This window comes from Passer domesticus, chromosome 5 (genome assembly GCF_036417665.1).
Source record: "Passer domesticus isolate bPasDom1 chromosome 5, bPasDom1.hap1, whole genome shotgun sequence".
NCBI lineage: Eukaryota > Metazoa > Chordata > Aves > Passeriformes > Passeridae > Passer > Passer domesticus.
In genome coordinates, this window is record NC_087478.1 from 49,603,611 (window position 1) to 49,617,666 (window position 14,056).

Consider the following 14,056-nt stretch of genomic DNA (forward strand, 5'->3'; position numbering starts at 1 on the left):
GCTACCAGTAAAACAGAGATGCATTTCATTAGTGTTGGGAGGATTGGCAGCTCTTTAATTGTATGAATCACCCAATGGGTGTGTTCCCAAAGCCAATTGGAGCGTGCCAGTTCAGTGGAGCCACAGTGAGCAACGCTGTGCTGCGTCATTCAGCGTTCTCCAGTGAGTGATTAAATCCATGTCATTTGCCATAAATCAAATGTTGTCACAGGGTCAGTCTTGTGGGTCATGCTAGGTTATCGTGGGGATTTTGCACTGGTTCTCTCAGGTACTGCTGTGTCACACAGGTTTTTCCGAGGTCATGCTGGGTTCTTCAGATACCATATCTTGAACTCATTGGGAGCCCTGTTTGAGTGCATCAGAGGAATGATGAGAAGGGTTTGCTATGTAGCCTTGTACTGCACCGGGTTAAAGCTACTTCTCATGGCTGAAGTATCTCTTCCCTGGAAAATGTGCATTTTTCTCATTTATTTGTTTAAGCAGACACTGTGACATTTGTGATTTTGCCTTCCAAAACAACACCTGCCCAAGGCCCAAAATGAATAAGATCTAGTCTTGAGGCAGTGGTTTCCTTTTTTCAGACAGAAAGCATCCTGCTATTTCAGTTAATTCTGTTGCTGCCTGACTCCATGGAGTCAGATCCTGCCCTTTGCTAACATTGCTGCACATTGGTGGTTTAAATTCCTGTTTTCAGGAACTCCCACATAGCCAAGAAATGCATAAGCTTTCCCTCAGTGAGAGGATGTGCCCAAAGGATGAACAGTACAAGACATCACATTCCAGGAGTCCCCTGCTACAGTGGTCCCTTGTTTTGAGTTAGGATTTGGTCAGGTATATGTTACAACAGCCTTGAGGTACTCCAGTTTGTATCAGAGACTAAGCCAATCTCTTCTGGTCTGGTGATCAGAAAAACACAAATGCAGCACAAAGCCACCTTTAACTCCCACACAAACCATCCTGCTTCAGACACCACTGAGAAAGCTGGAAATCCACAGCTTCCCTCCAGAAGTCACTTTGAATAGCATGAGTTTAAAATGTTGGCATTTTAATGCATAGAGAGACTATTTTAGCACTTTTAAAAGGACCATTGTGGCCTCCTGTGAGGTGTGTGTGGTTATTTGAGAAGTAATTGATGCTTACTTTTGCAGAAAAGCAATGTAAGAATTGTCTCAATAATTTTTCAACTCCTCAAAATAAATTTATTTTCCATGACACACATGCCCCTCTAGAACAGGGAGTGGCAGATCATGGTATGAAAGTTTTACTGGTGCCAATCAAGATGACATTCCAAACCCACTAGTGCCATCACTGGTCAGGTAAACAAAGGCTAACAGATAAATTACTGACGGCAAGGTCCCAGTTTGCAGCAGCAAAACCAATGCTGCTGGGTGAGGTTTCAACTTGTGCTTTCTATGCGTGCAATTGCTGTCCTCTGCTGAAAGCAGTGGAAGCCATTCTGATAGTGCATGGTTTTTCACCCCTTGATGCTTTCCATCACCCAGTGTCTCTGGAGAACAAGAAAATGCTCCCATGCCTATTCTACTTGTGGAAAATTCCAGACATGGGAAGGTCAAGTGGTTAGCCAAGTATACACAAAGACTGCAGCAGAGCTGAACTCACTTTTCACCAAGCCATAAGTCCCTATTAGATCACTCCGCCTTCCTTCCAAAGTGCTGTTTACCTGGCCCCAATGCCTATCACACCATGGAAGGATATTGACTGTTTTCCAAGTGTGAAGTACACAGATGTTCTCTAAAGCTCCAGGGAAACGTCATGGATAGCAATCAGTAACATATTAGAGCCAATTCAAACTCTGTGGTACTTCTTTCAAGCTCCCAGACACTTTGAACATAGGAGATCTCTGCTGGTCTTCTATTAGAATCAGTGAATGAGCCAGAAATAAGTAATTCCCTCTGAAACTGAAGTCAAGCTCGTATTTTCCTCAGTAGAGATATTTTAAGTCATTCATTATTATATTTTTTTCTCTGCAAAGCAATGCTCGATGGATACTCAGAGGTTGTTAGAACCAAAGGGGAGAGAGAGAGAGAGAGAACATTGGGGTATTGTTCTTGCTGCAGTTGCAAGCTTACTTGGCACCTAAAAAAGGTTTTATTTAAAAAACAAACCAATTCTGCAATGCTTTGAGTGAGAAGAAAACAGTAAGGGAGAAAAAGAAAAATAAAATCGATGTTGTTTAAGTCTTGGGCAGTGTCAGGAAAATGTCATGAAGTTGACACATTGGGTCCAATCCATGGCTACTAAAAGTGAGCATGAACTACTAATTCTTACATTCAGCAATGATGCATGTGAGGCTAAGATGCAGATTATTTCATTTAGCCTTTGTGATGGAAGAAGAATCCAATACTGAACTCCTGCGTAGGTCCGTGACAGATGGTGTTTAATAGCAACAACAGGCACTCTGGGTATGTTTTCCCATGTCTTGCTAGATCCCAGCTTTCTCCTCAGGCTTTCCATGTCAGTTGTAACTCACCTGGAGAAACTTTCAGGTGTGTTTTGCTATTGCAAAAGCAACACATGGAAATGCATCCACATTAAGTTGCCATCACAGCGCAGTCTCATATTTGCCACGTGATGCAGGCAAGGGCATAATTTGGCATCTAAGGCAGCTTGCTTTCTTCCAAACACCAGCCCATGGAATCATCACATGAACCTCCATTCATTTCTTTCTCCATCCACCTGTCTGTTTTATTTCTTTCTCATTCACGTTCAGCAGGTGCCTTCAATTCCCAAACATGTTCCCAGATCTTTCCCAATGTCGGCTGTGAAGCTAAAAAGGGATTTTCTGAATTTGATTGATCAGGTTGTCACAAACCTGGCTAGGAGCCATTTGTTGGACACTAATCAGATTGCTGCTGCAGAATCCAGCTGCTGAGTTTTCAGCATGCTTTTAGCCTCTCGAGCGTAAAGAGAGACAAAAGCACTACACCTGACTGGGCATCTCCAGGGATGGTTGAGGGGCACAGAGCTCTATCGACCATTCCTTCTTGAGAACTTGACCTCCTACTGCAGTTGCCTCTCCCTGCAGGCTCACACAACTTCCCCAGGTAGCTTAAGTACAGCCTTTCACAGAAACCTATCATGAGGCATGAGCTCACCCTTTCACTTATAGTCACTGCTAGATGTAACACATCTGTGATAAAGGTGAAATCTGCATATAATGTCTGAATCCATCGCCTCTCAGGAAAAACAGATCATGAAAAAACAATAAAAACAATGTCCTCCACAACAGCTCTCTCTCCTTTTAACTCAATGGAAGATCTCCTGCCTTCAATGCCAGCTCATAATTTGTCTTTTCTGCTCATGGTTATTCCCCTGAACAAATGAGCCTTTCTCTTTTAAAAAGCATTCACTCCTCTCTCTGCCATCCATTCTCTCTTGTCTCTTGATGAAGTTTCCTGTTTTGTTGCTCAACCAAGTCTTTCTTTATTCCTTTCCATCTTTACCTGGCTTTGTTCAGCTTTTCGCAACATGCACAGGGCTCAGCAATGCCACTGCCCCTGCATGCAGTCTCAGTCATCACCCACCAGGGTTCAAGGACCAACTGCTGTCGATGTATGAAGGACTCTTCTGCCTCACAGTGAGCAGGAAGCCACACTGGAGTTGCTCTCGCAGTGACAGCAATGTAATAACACCGTGACATCAAGGAGAGTGCACAGCTCATGCAGAGGTCTCACATCAACATGAGGCTCAGCACCAGCTGTTCAACAGGCATTTAAACCTAGAGCTATTCTGGCAGTGTTGCAGGCTCACTAAGTAAAATGACTCTGAAAGAGGTACAGATATTTATCTCAACAAGCTCTTGAGGCCTTTAGCTGCTCATCTGGCAAGTGCTCAGAGCTGCTGCTTTTGGAGGACACATGCCCACCCAGATCTCCTCCAGCCATTCAAATTCAGTGTGCAGGAGCTCGGACCAAAATGTCAAGATTAAGACACAGGCTATTTTCTAGCTGTTACATGAGTCAGGGGCCCAGTGCACAGCATAGCCTGCATGCTTTTACAAAGGAAAATGGGTGGAAGCATCACATTATCTGTGGCTGCAGCTCAGCACATGCTCCATTTGCACACTACAATTTATGAGCTGTGCTGTGGAATGATTTAGAGGGTTGAGGACAGAGCGCTTTGCTCTCATCAGGGATATGGAGGTAAAGGAAGATTTGCCATGAGCAGGCTGTGAATACAGCCTAGAGAATAAGACAGAGTTTTCCTGTGTGGGCTGACATGCCCACACATGGACCACTGCACAGATCACCCTTGGAGTAAGGATGATTCAATGGGCTCTTATTATAAATGATCCTTGGCTAACAACATAGAGAAAGTAATTTATACTTCTTCCTGCATTTCTAAATAATCTTTAGTACGTTGAATTGTCCATAAATCTACTGCTGCACTTTGGATACAGGTGTGAATCCAAGGACTCTCTGACTCTTAAAATGATGAAGTTTGGCAAGTAGAAACCACTTTTTAAAGCAAGTATTCACTTCTCTCTCTTTTAAATGCTGCAGGAAGTCGTGACACACTTACAGGAAGTAAGGTCTGATTCTGGTAAAGTGGGCTGAAATAACTTGCCATTTTCAGAGCAGGATGAAACAAATGGCAATTATAATGCAAAAGCTTTATGAGGATGTAACTGTTTAAAAGCTGATTATGAAAAAGAGGGACTTGGCATCCAATCTGGAAGGGTAGTAGAGGGAGGGATGGCTGCATGGCAGGACTCCTGTTGGTGTATGAATGTCTGCACCATGGTGGCATTGTTATCCCCTTCTTGTCCTGACAATACGCAGTCAATGGCACTTCAGGAGGTGGGTGGGAGACATCTGGTTAATGAGGAACAGATGGACCTCATCGGACATGCACTATACCTGCTCTTTTCTTTGCAGCTCCCTCCCTCACTCTCTGATTTCTCTATTCTTCGCTGCAGCTGAGCTCTTCCCTCTCCTTCCTTTCAAACGGGACAGAATGTTTGTGTGCTTCCAATAAAAAAGCAATGAAATGCTCTGGTCAGAGCCAAGTGCAATACCAGCAAATGCAGTTAGGAAATGACTCAACTGTAGCACGCTCCATTCTCTGGGACCCCTTTATGTTGTGCTGGTCCCCACTAACCATGCCCCCTTACCACTCCAGTCCCTAGACCCATCATGACTGTGGAAAACAAAGGCCACTTTCTCATTTGCCATTTCTTTGATAGGACCTGTTTAATAATCTGAGAAGAAATTTCTCAAAGCCCATTCTTTGGGATTTGGCAGTTTACCCCACTATGATAAGGTATTTGTTTATGGGGACAATTTTTAGAAGAGGCACAGCAATTCCAGGCAACCTGAATTCCCCTTCTATCCTTCTAGTTCCTTCATGGCATGTAGGTAGGATTTGGGTCTGGGATTGTGTGCTCTCATTCAGTTAACAGATGCCAGTAATGTGGGATTGTTGGTCTTCCATGAAAATCTGAAAAGCTGCATACAAACTAGATCCTGAGAGAAATACAAATTCCCAAAGGCTTGTACATCTCACAGCTCAGAGGAGACAGCACAATGTTCCTAGATGTGCTTCTACAAAGGAAATCTTCCTAAATCCCTGTGTTCCAACCAACGCTGACAAAATAGCAAAATAATTCCTATCAAGTTCCAATTGGCTTTCATTAATACTGGTGGCTTTCATTGAGATTTTCTTCCCAAGAGATATGACAGAAAAGTCAGTCTCTAAACCCCTTCTCACTCCTTCTTGTAACAATTTTATTTCACTACAGTTATGCTTGCTCAGAGTTACAGAGTTGAACTGATCCTTCAGTTTAATTTACACGATGTGCTTATGTAACATCAGAACAAGGTCTTCTACCTTCCTCCAACTCAACAAGTATTTTAGTCTGGGTTAACAAAGTCCCCTGAATCAGTCCCTTTCAAGGGCAGCAAGCAGAGGCATAGTTAGCAGTCCAGCCATGCTACCTTCTTCTGTCTCTCTAATCTGAGAGCTATTACTGTATCCAAAACCAGGATTAATTTTCAGTGTAGGTTTGTCTTGGATAAAAGGCCTCCACATCCCTTCCGTGGTTTGTACTCCAGCTGCCTTTGAGACACATTGGGATTTTTATATAGGGCACAATTACAACATGAATTAGGAAGGAGAACTTCAAAGGAGGATGATTAGGGTTGGATGAGTTGGAAACCAAGTTAATTCACTTGAGTTGATCATTTCAATGAGGAAAATGGACTGAGTCCCCATGGTATTCTCTTCATGGCATACAAATGCTGAGTTAGCATCCAGATCCACCCTCTGCCAGGATCTTGACTTTATGGGCAACTCGGAAGTATTATTCAATATATGTCCCAGCCAAAGCACCATGACTGTATCTGCTTGTCCTTGGCTTTCCTTCCAAGATCCTCTCTCTCTTTCTGCCTTTCCCCAAATGTGCTCTCACTCCTCTTGTTAACTCCATGGAGAGTTAACAAGCAGATTCTAACACAGTGAGTTAGCAATACCTCAGCAGCCTTAGAGGATAGGACAGCATGATAGGTCAAAAAAAGGAAGAGCCTGTTCATCCTTCTCCTTTTACCATTCATCAGAAGTTCAAATATGGTCATCATAGGACCTTAGCTTTATTCTGTATGTCATACACCCCTATCCCTGGGACTGTGTTCCTGCCTGGGACATTTCCCTCATTGCAGCAGAGGAGTGAAGATCCTGACATGCCCCCACTTCTCAGAGTAACCTCTTAAGTCCAGCGTGGCAAGAACTGTCTTTACACTATTCCTCTCCCACAAGCTACTGAGCATGGCAACACAGTCTGGAACTGGTGTATGCTTCAGTGAGTTCACAGGGAGATAGATCCCAGGCTGAGAATCCCATCCAGAAATCCTCAGGGAGCGAATGTGCTCAGCCATCCCTGGCAGCTCATCTTCAGGCTTCACCATGCACATACAAACAAGTCTGTCAGGTCAGCCAGTGCTACCTCTTTCCAGATGCTTGGATGGCTGTACACTTTCTTGTTTTGACTTAGATTATTTCCTTATACACACCTCGTATCTCTCCTTGGACACATTCCACAGATACAAAAAGTCTTCCCGATGGCCTCTACTCCCATTAGAGGAGCATCTGCTCAAGGTCACTGATTATTCAGTCCTCCTGATGCAATGGAGTTGGGGTGGTCTGGGAGTTTCTTACCAGCACAACCTCTCTCTTTGACAGATCCTTTCCTTTAAGCTCTAGAATGCAACTCTTGGCAAATAATGCCATCTTCAGTGTTCCACCTCTAAATAGCCTTCCATCTGCTGAAGAGTGAAAATCAGTGTCGGTGCACCTGAACCTGTTCCCTTGAAGGGAGATTTTCTGTGCACTGCCCCAGATTTGTCAAGTCCATTATGAAGAATCCTGTTGTGCAGAACTTCAAATGGAGACATGCTGCTTTGTAAGATAAATGCAGGTTGAAAGCGTGCAGCTGCATTCCTAGAGAAAAGGGCTATGATTCCCCAGAGACCCTCGAAGGTCCAAGGTAACTGCAGTCATGACCTCATTGCTTGCACCAGTCTCATCAGTGCAGTAATGGAATGAACTTGTACAAGCCCCACTGGAGAAGGGACAAAACTGATAATCCCAATTCTGTCCTCTACAGCAAGTGCATGCACAGAAATATGCCTCTGAGGGAAGTTTATGCCCCAGGCTGGATAGGTGAAGAACTGGGGCTTACTGGTGGTTTTAGAAGTCGATAGATTTTGGATTCTTGCTGCACGTTCATGTAAAATACAAGCCATTTCTTTTACTTCCCATCAGAACACAGTAACATGCAGTGAAGTGCATTGTTTTTTGGCTGTTGAGATCGCTACACTGGGATTCTGGGATTCCAATTTTCCTGCTCTTCTCAAACGTGGTGAGATCCATGGTCAACCCAAGCTGAATAAAATATCCCTGGCCTGAGTTATAATTCCATTTTGGTTGTTTTTTTCTGATTCAGTTTCCCTGGTAAGTTTGAAATAGTAGCAGTAGTAATAGTAATAATAGTAATAATAGTAATAATAATAATAATAATAATAATAATAATAATAATAATAATAATAATAATAATAGTGCTGCATCATAAATCTTAGGTTAGCCTGTAAACCTGGGCTTCTGTCCCAAAATGTTCTCAGAGACTTCATCAGTTTTGAAGAAATCACAATCAGCCAGTGGGATGGATCTGCTAGGGCACTCACCCCTTTCCTATGTTTAGACTAGCATGGAAACTTCTTTTACTTTAATGTATGTTGCATTGACAGAAATCTGTCAACATGTTGCCAATTTGAGAAAGTCTGGTTTTCCCTATATTTTTTTTCAATCCAATTCCTTTTCTCCTTGTACGTTCTAGTTATAAAACAAATTTCAGCAGCTGGATCCTGTGGTAGAATGAAATTTTAGAGTTGCTCCAGAGGTGTTTGTAGTCTGGTCATTACCATGTTGTGTATGTATTGAATCACTCTATTTACAGGCTTTGCAAAGGCCTTTCACCTCCAGTTGAGCTTGTTTATATACACCCTCTAGACACAGTGCAAGGGATATCGATAAACAAAAGGTTGGTCAGACATCTGTGTGTGGTGTCTGAGTTTGAATCATAGGATAACTGGAGCATTCAGGTGGGAAGGAACCTCACAAATTCTCTAGTCCAAGCTACTGCTCAAAGCCAGGTCAGCTATGAGGCCAGCCCAGTTTGCTCAGGGCTTTACTCAGCTGCAGCCAGGTTTCATGGATATCACATCCCAGCAGAACTCCGAGTGAATGTGATGTATCACTGAAGAACAGCTATGCCCGAAGTTTCAGAGGCATATGGGTTTTAAAAAATTTATACTTCCGTCTTAGTGGTTTGTGCATCACACCTTTGAGACTTAGCCCATCTCCTCACTCTGGCAGTTCTCAGTGGATACAGCTCAAGAACTGAAAATAGCCCATCCTGGATCTCAAATCAATAAAAATTGTAAGCCCCACTTGGGCTTACATCCTTGTAAGAAAGCCAAAGGAAGCACCTTGTATGGCTTTTCCTAGGTTGTGTACACAAGAAAAGAGATAGCAGTGTTTCATCTACCTTGTCACAGCAACAAGAGAGTAGACAGAGAGTAAGAGATGTAGGAAAATGTGCTCTGCAGAATCAAGCTCCTTGGGAGCTCACTGTGTGCCAGCTGAAGGCTCCAAACCCATGGGAACATGTCTGAAGCCTCTCTGCACCAGTTGGTGAAATCCCACGCAGCCTGTTTCTAGTCCCTGAAGTCAAATGCACAGGGGGCTCCCCTCTGTCCTGGGGATGGGTGGACTTGTCTTTGTGAGCTAGCTCTTACAGGCTTCTGAGCATGAAACAGGAACTTACTGCTTACTGTTGGCAGAGGGTTAGGCTGGATAAATCACCATATCATAGCACATCCAGAGTCCTGGAGCAGGGGCAGTGAAGTTGTCTCTGGTCAGCATGGATGCTACCAGATTTGAACTCCTCCACTGAGGTATAATGTCCTGTCAGGAGGAACAAAGAAAAAATATTCCTCTGAAATCACATTTATTTTGCTCCTTACTTGGGAAATTGCATAACAGCTCAAGGATCATACAACTCTCATCATGCAGTGACAAGTAAGCAAAAAGTTTTAAGAGCAACACCAACCCATTCAGCTGTTTTCAGAAAAAACTATCCTTTTTTTTCCCCTTAATGTGACCACAGATCATAGTCTCCATATACTGAGGATCATGTGCTGTAGGTCTCAAAGCTGCAAAAATGTGTCAGCCAGAGCTGCTCAATAGTTCAATGGTCTATTGGATAAATGGGAGGATGAGAAACACAGTAAAAGGCAATCTGGGACCACGTGAACGTCTGTCAGCCAATGCCACTGGTCTGGAAAACCCTGGGCTGCAATTAGAAACTGTATTTCATAAAGCAGTACCTCCTACTGTGATTCATGTTAGACAAACACACAAACAGGCTTTAGGCTGCCCACTGGATCAGCCTGGTCAGGGCAGTCAAACCTGCAGCCAGAGGAGCCATTCCAAACTCCAAGCTCCCGGCAAGGCTACACCTGTGGGTACTGCACAGGGATGCTGCAGACATGAAGCTGCAAACAGCTTTGTACAGACCCCTGATAACAGCTTGAGCCTCTTGTATGATCAGAAGCTTCACCCTTTGACATAGAAGTGGCTGCATTGGTCACAAGCATCTCCTCTTTACTGCCACCTCCCTTAATTTGTTGCACGTGTGTGTATCAGCGTGTCACTAATCCCACTTGCCTGGAGCTGGCTTCTCAGGCCAGCTAGGAAAGGGGGCTATGTTAGAGAGAGATGCTGTATTCCAAACCTGATGCTGTGTGGCAGAGGAACCCATATGACTCTGCAAACAGGCCCAGATTTGTTTGCTCACATTCACCAGTATGCACCATGATGAGCGCTTGGTGGTTTGCTCCTTTTGGAATATGTGTGATTCCCAGGGCTGCTCATCAGTTCATAGCTGGCTTACAATCTATATGTTAGGCATGTAATGGTGTACTACAGTGGCACGATTGATCCAGAGCTAGATGTGACAACACTGTCATCTCTGTTATCTCTCTTCTGAACAGTTCATCAGATATCTGCAACATAAATTTCTAATGCCAACTTTATTTATCCACAGCCACTACTTTGTGCTGCAGCCATTTCACTGCATAAAACATCTGGGGTATAATTCCAGGACTTCCTCACTCAGGAGCAAAGGCTTTTCACCCATCAAGCTACCTTAGCTGTTTCACTAGCTTGGATGGAAAAGATGGAGGTCTATAACTAATAAAAATGCCAGCAAAATGTATATATTTGGTTGCGTTCAGAGCTTGAACTGAGAGAATCCCAAGCAGTGTAAGCTGCTGTAATGTAGCTTTCTCCCTGTCCTGCCAGGATGTAACTCACACAGTTTAAACCACCTTAACTTCTGCTGGACTCCTCCACACCTGCCCCTTGCTGTCCAATAAACAGGACAGAGATGTGGTGCTCCTTAATAGCTCCTGTAAGATTATCCTGTGTTACAACAGCAGCATTCCTGTAGCAGCCAAGGAAAGAAACATAGCTGGACAGACCAATAATTAAGAAAGCTGATATATTTCCACCAAAAGAAGGGAGCTTTTCATACCCTCTACCTGTCATTAACCTTAAAGTATTGATTCTGCAGTCACATCTTCTTCATCAAAAAAGGATTCTGTGGATGCAGTCAAACTTTGGCTGAGTGTATACATGCATTTGGAGTGAAGAGTGTGTGAGACCTGAATTTTAAGACTAACCTCTAAGACTACCCTTTAAACAAAAACTCAGCCGGGTATATCTCCCAGGGTTGGTTAAGTCCTACCATTTGAAGGGACAGGTTAGGCTCTCATATGCCTGTTTTACTTTGCAAAAACTACATAGTTGTCATCTGATGGGCAAGAACATAGGTTTTAGTAAATATCACACAAAATATTTGTGTATGATCATTCAGTTTACTTTAAACAAATTAGCTTCAATTGTGCTACCACTCCATTTGTCTGCCTTCTGTGACTGTTCCAGAAACATATTTACTGGCATGGATTTTCCCTCAAATGGCAACGTTTACACGAACATGTTTGTAAAAAGCAAATGTTGATTCTATAACCAAAAAGTACGCACTCTGATGAGATACTACTACTAAAAAGTTAAAGCAACTACCAAATTGTTACTTGAAATTTTTGTATGTGGGAAAAGCTTCAAAGGCATCTGGGTTTTTGGGCATATTTTTGTTACATTCTTTCTTTTGTGGGGGAACTGGAAACCCAAATATTTTCCATTTTCAGCTGATGGCATAGGATAAAAGTCATTGAGTACAAGTCTCCAGTTAGAAAATAACTAGAATTCACATCTCATATTCTTAAAGCCATGCTGACAAAAACAGATTAGCAAACAAGTCAGAGGTTGAATTGCCCTTGTGCTGTCAAAAAAAAAAGTCAATCAACAAACAAATTAAGGGAAGCTATTATGTTCCTTCAATAATTATTTTAAAACACATGGGAGAGTCTGTTAATGGTTTTGAGGAAGTGGGTATCTCCCAGGCTCTTCAAAAGAAATTCAACTTTCTGTTGATCATGCATGGAATTGCATTTTGACATTACTTACCAATCCTATGTTTTGTAACTTTTGTACTGAGTGCTAGAAAAGTGCAGGCTGGCTTGGGTTCACAGTGGAAAAACCCAGAACTAAAGTTTAAAAAAACAATTGCTAAACAAATCTGTTATCAATTGAAATCAAGACAGGGGGGAGAGAGAGAGAGAGAAAGAAAGAGAGAGAGAGAGAGAGTTTAAAAAGCAGAGAGAGAAATGTTAGTCCAGGCAAAGGAAGCAGTATTGGAAAAAGATATGTCAACAACTGGAGCTGTGGGACACTAAAAAAGCCCCTGCTAGCAGAGAAATTTGAGTAATGGCACAGACTGGAACAAACCAGAATGGAAAATAAAGGAGAGAGGTTTGAAAAAAGGAATGAGGTCTTCACACAAACTTCTCCAGGCTGAACAGCCTCAACTTCCACAGCCTGTCTTTGTAGGAAAAGTGCTCCAGTCCTTTCATCAACTTCATGGCCGCCTTCTGGACTTGCTCCAAAAGTTCCATGTTCTTCCTATGCTGGGGACACCAGAACCTACACAGCACTCCGGGTTGTGGGGTCACAAGTGCAGAGTAGAGGGGGACAATCCCCTCCCTTGCCCTGCTGGCCACATTCCTGTTGATGCAGCCCAGGATTCCTTTGGCTTTCTGTGCTGAGAGCACACACTGTTGGCTCATGTTGAGTTGTTCATCAGCCATCACACAACATATGCAGGATGGGTTTCAAACAGGGACAGAAAAGTTATATTGATTATTTGAAGCATTTTAGATTAAGAGGAAATATTCTACCCAAGAACAAGTTAACCGAGAAAAGATGATACGAATCCAGAAACTTCCTTAGGCAAGAGAGGCTGCAGGTAAGCAGAGACAAGCCAATGCAGTTATAAAACTGTGTGTATTTGAGTACTATTGGCATTAACGTGGCCGATAGAGCTCACAGAAATTTTTTACTGAAACACATTTTTTGTCTGTGAATGGCAGTTTGTTGAAGCTGACACTCTGCAGGAACATACTTTCTAGTCTCAGTGGAAAAGGTTGCTTAGATCTGAAATGGACTCGCTGGCCAGAAGAAGAGAAGAAGCAGTCAGAAGGACCAAATATTTAATGGACTCATCTAGAATATGGAAAGTTCAGGGTGAAGTCTTTGCTAGGTGATAAGAATTTTGAACCAGCTGCCACCATTTCAATATTAAGTCTAGCTACCAGTCCACCAGTTCTTCTAGGACAGGGTTGTTTTCTACCTTCCTTGCAGAAAAAAAAAAAACTCTGGAGGTATGAATATGTCACAGCATGAAGAGTTACTCTGAAACTTCTAAAATACCCTGATGCTTTGCACCATCTCATCTCTCCACCACTTAAGGCAGAAAGAAGACCCTGAAGCAGCAGTAGGCTCATGAATGGAGGTCGCTGGCTCTGATGTCAGAAGTAAGGGAGCTCTTTGTGGTCTTGATCAGATGGTATACAACTACATTTTCATAGGTACTCAGTTCTCTGTGCCTCATCTGAGATATTTTGCACCTACTGTTCTATTCTGTATTTTTCAAAGGTGCTCAAGACCTACTGCTCCCTTTCATGTCCTACAGCAAAGCAATTAGGTTAAGTTATTTCAGACTGGGTTCCCAGAAATGAAGATGCATAAAATGAATGAACACATGAAAATATTGGCCCTAGTGTCTCTGTGACTCAGCTTTTCTGTCTCTACAATGGAGAAAACAATGCTTACTGATTTTGCAAAATACTTTGAGCTCTATGAGTGAAAAGCAGTATGAATGTTAGGTATGATTATAATTTTTATAAGAAAAAGAAATACTAAAAGCATCATTTATCCCTGGGGAAGGGATCCCAGCACGGAAGAGGCATCCCCATCCGAAGAACCACTTGAAAGTTGAGCAGTTGCTAAGAAACGACAGTACCTTCATCACAATGAATGCCTCGAGACGGATGGAGTGGGCAACCATTTCACAAGGCTGCCA

The 14,056-nt window shown here is 42.9% G+C and overlaps 1 protein-coding gene and 1 long non-coding RNA gene across 4 annotated transcripts in view; one reads left to right on the forward strand and one right to left on the reverse strand.

Annotated features, from left to right (window-relative positions):
- CACNG2 (calcium voltage-gated channel auxiliary subunit gamma 2) overlaps nucleotides 1-14,056 on the forward strand; it is a 53,213-nt gene that overhangs the window by 16,528 nt on the left and 22,629 nt on the right. The window lies entirely within an intron of this gene.
- Nucleotides 354-14,048, reverse strand: LOC135300659 (uncharacterized). 2 transcript variants are annotated; one of them, XR_010362432.1, is made up of 3 exons: nucleotides 12,103-14,048; nucleotides 9,341-9,480; nucleotides 354-4,988 (listed from the first exon to the last, which is right to left on the reverse strand). It is a non-coding gene; the product is annotated as an uncharacterized LOC135300659 (long non-coding RNA). The 2 variants fall into 2 exon arrangements; XR_010362433.1 differs by having other exon boundaries at nucleotides 354-7,280.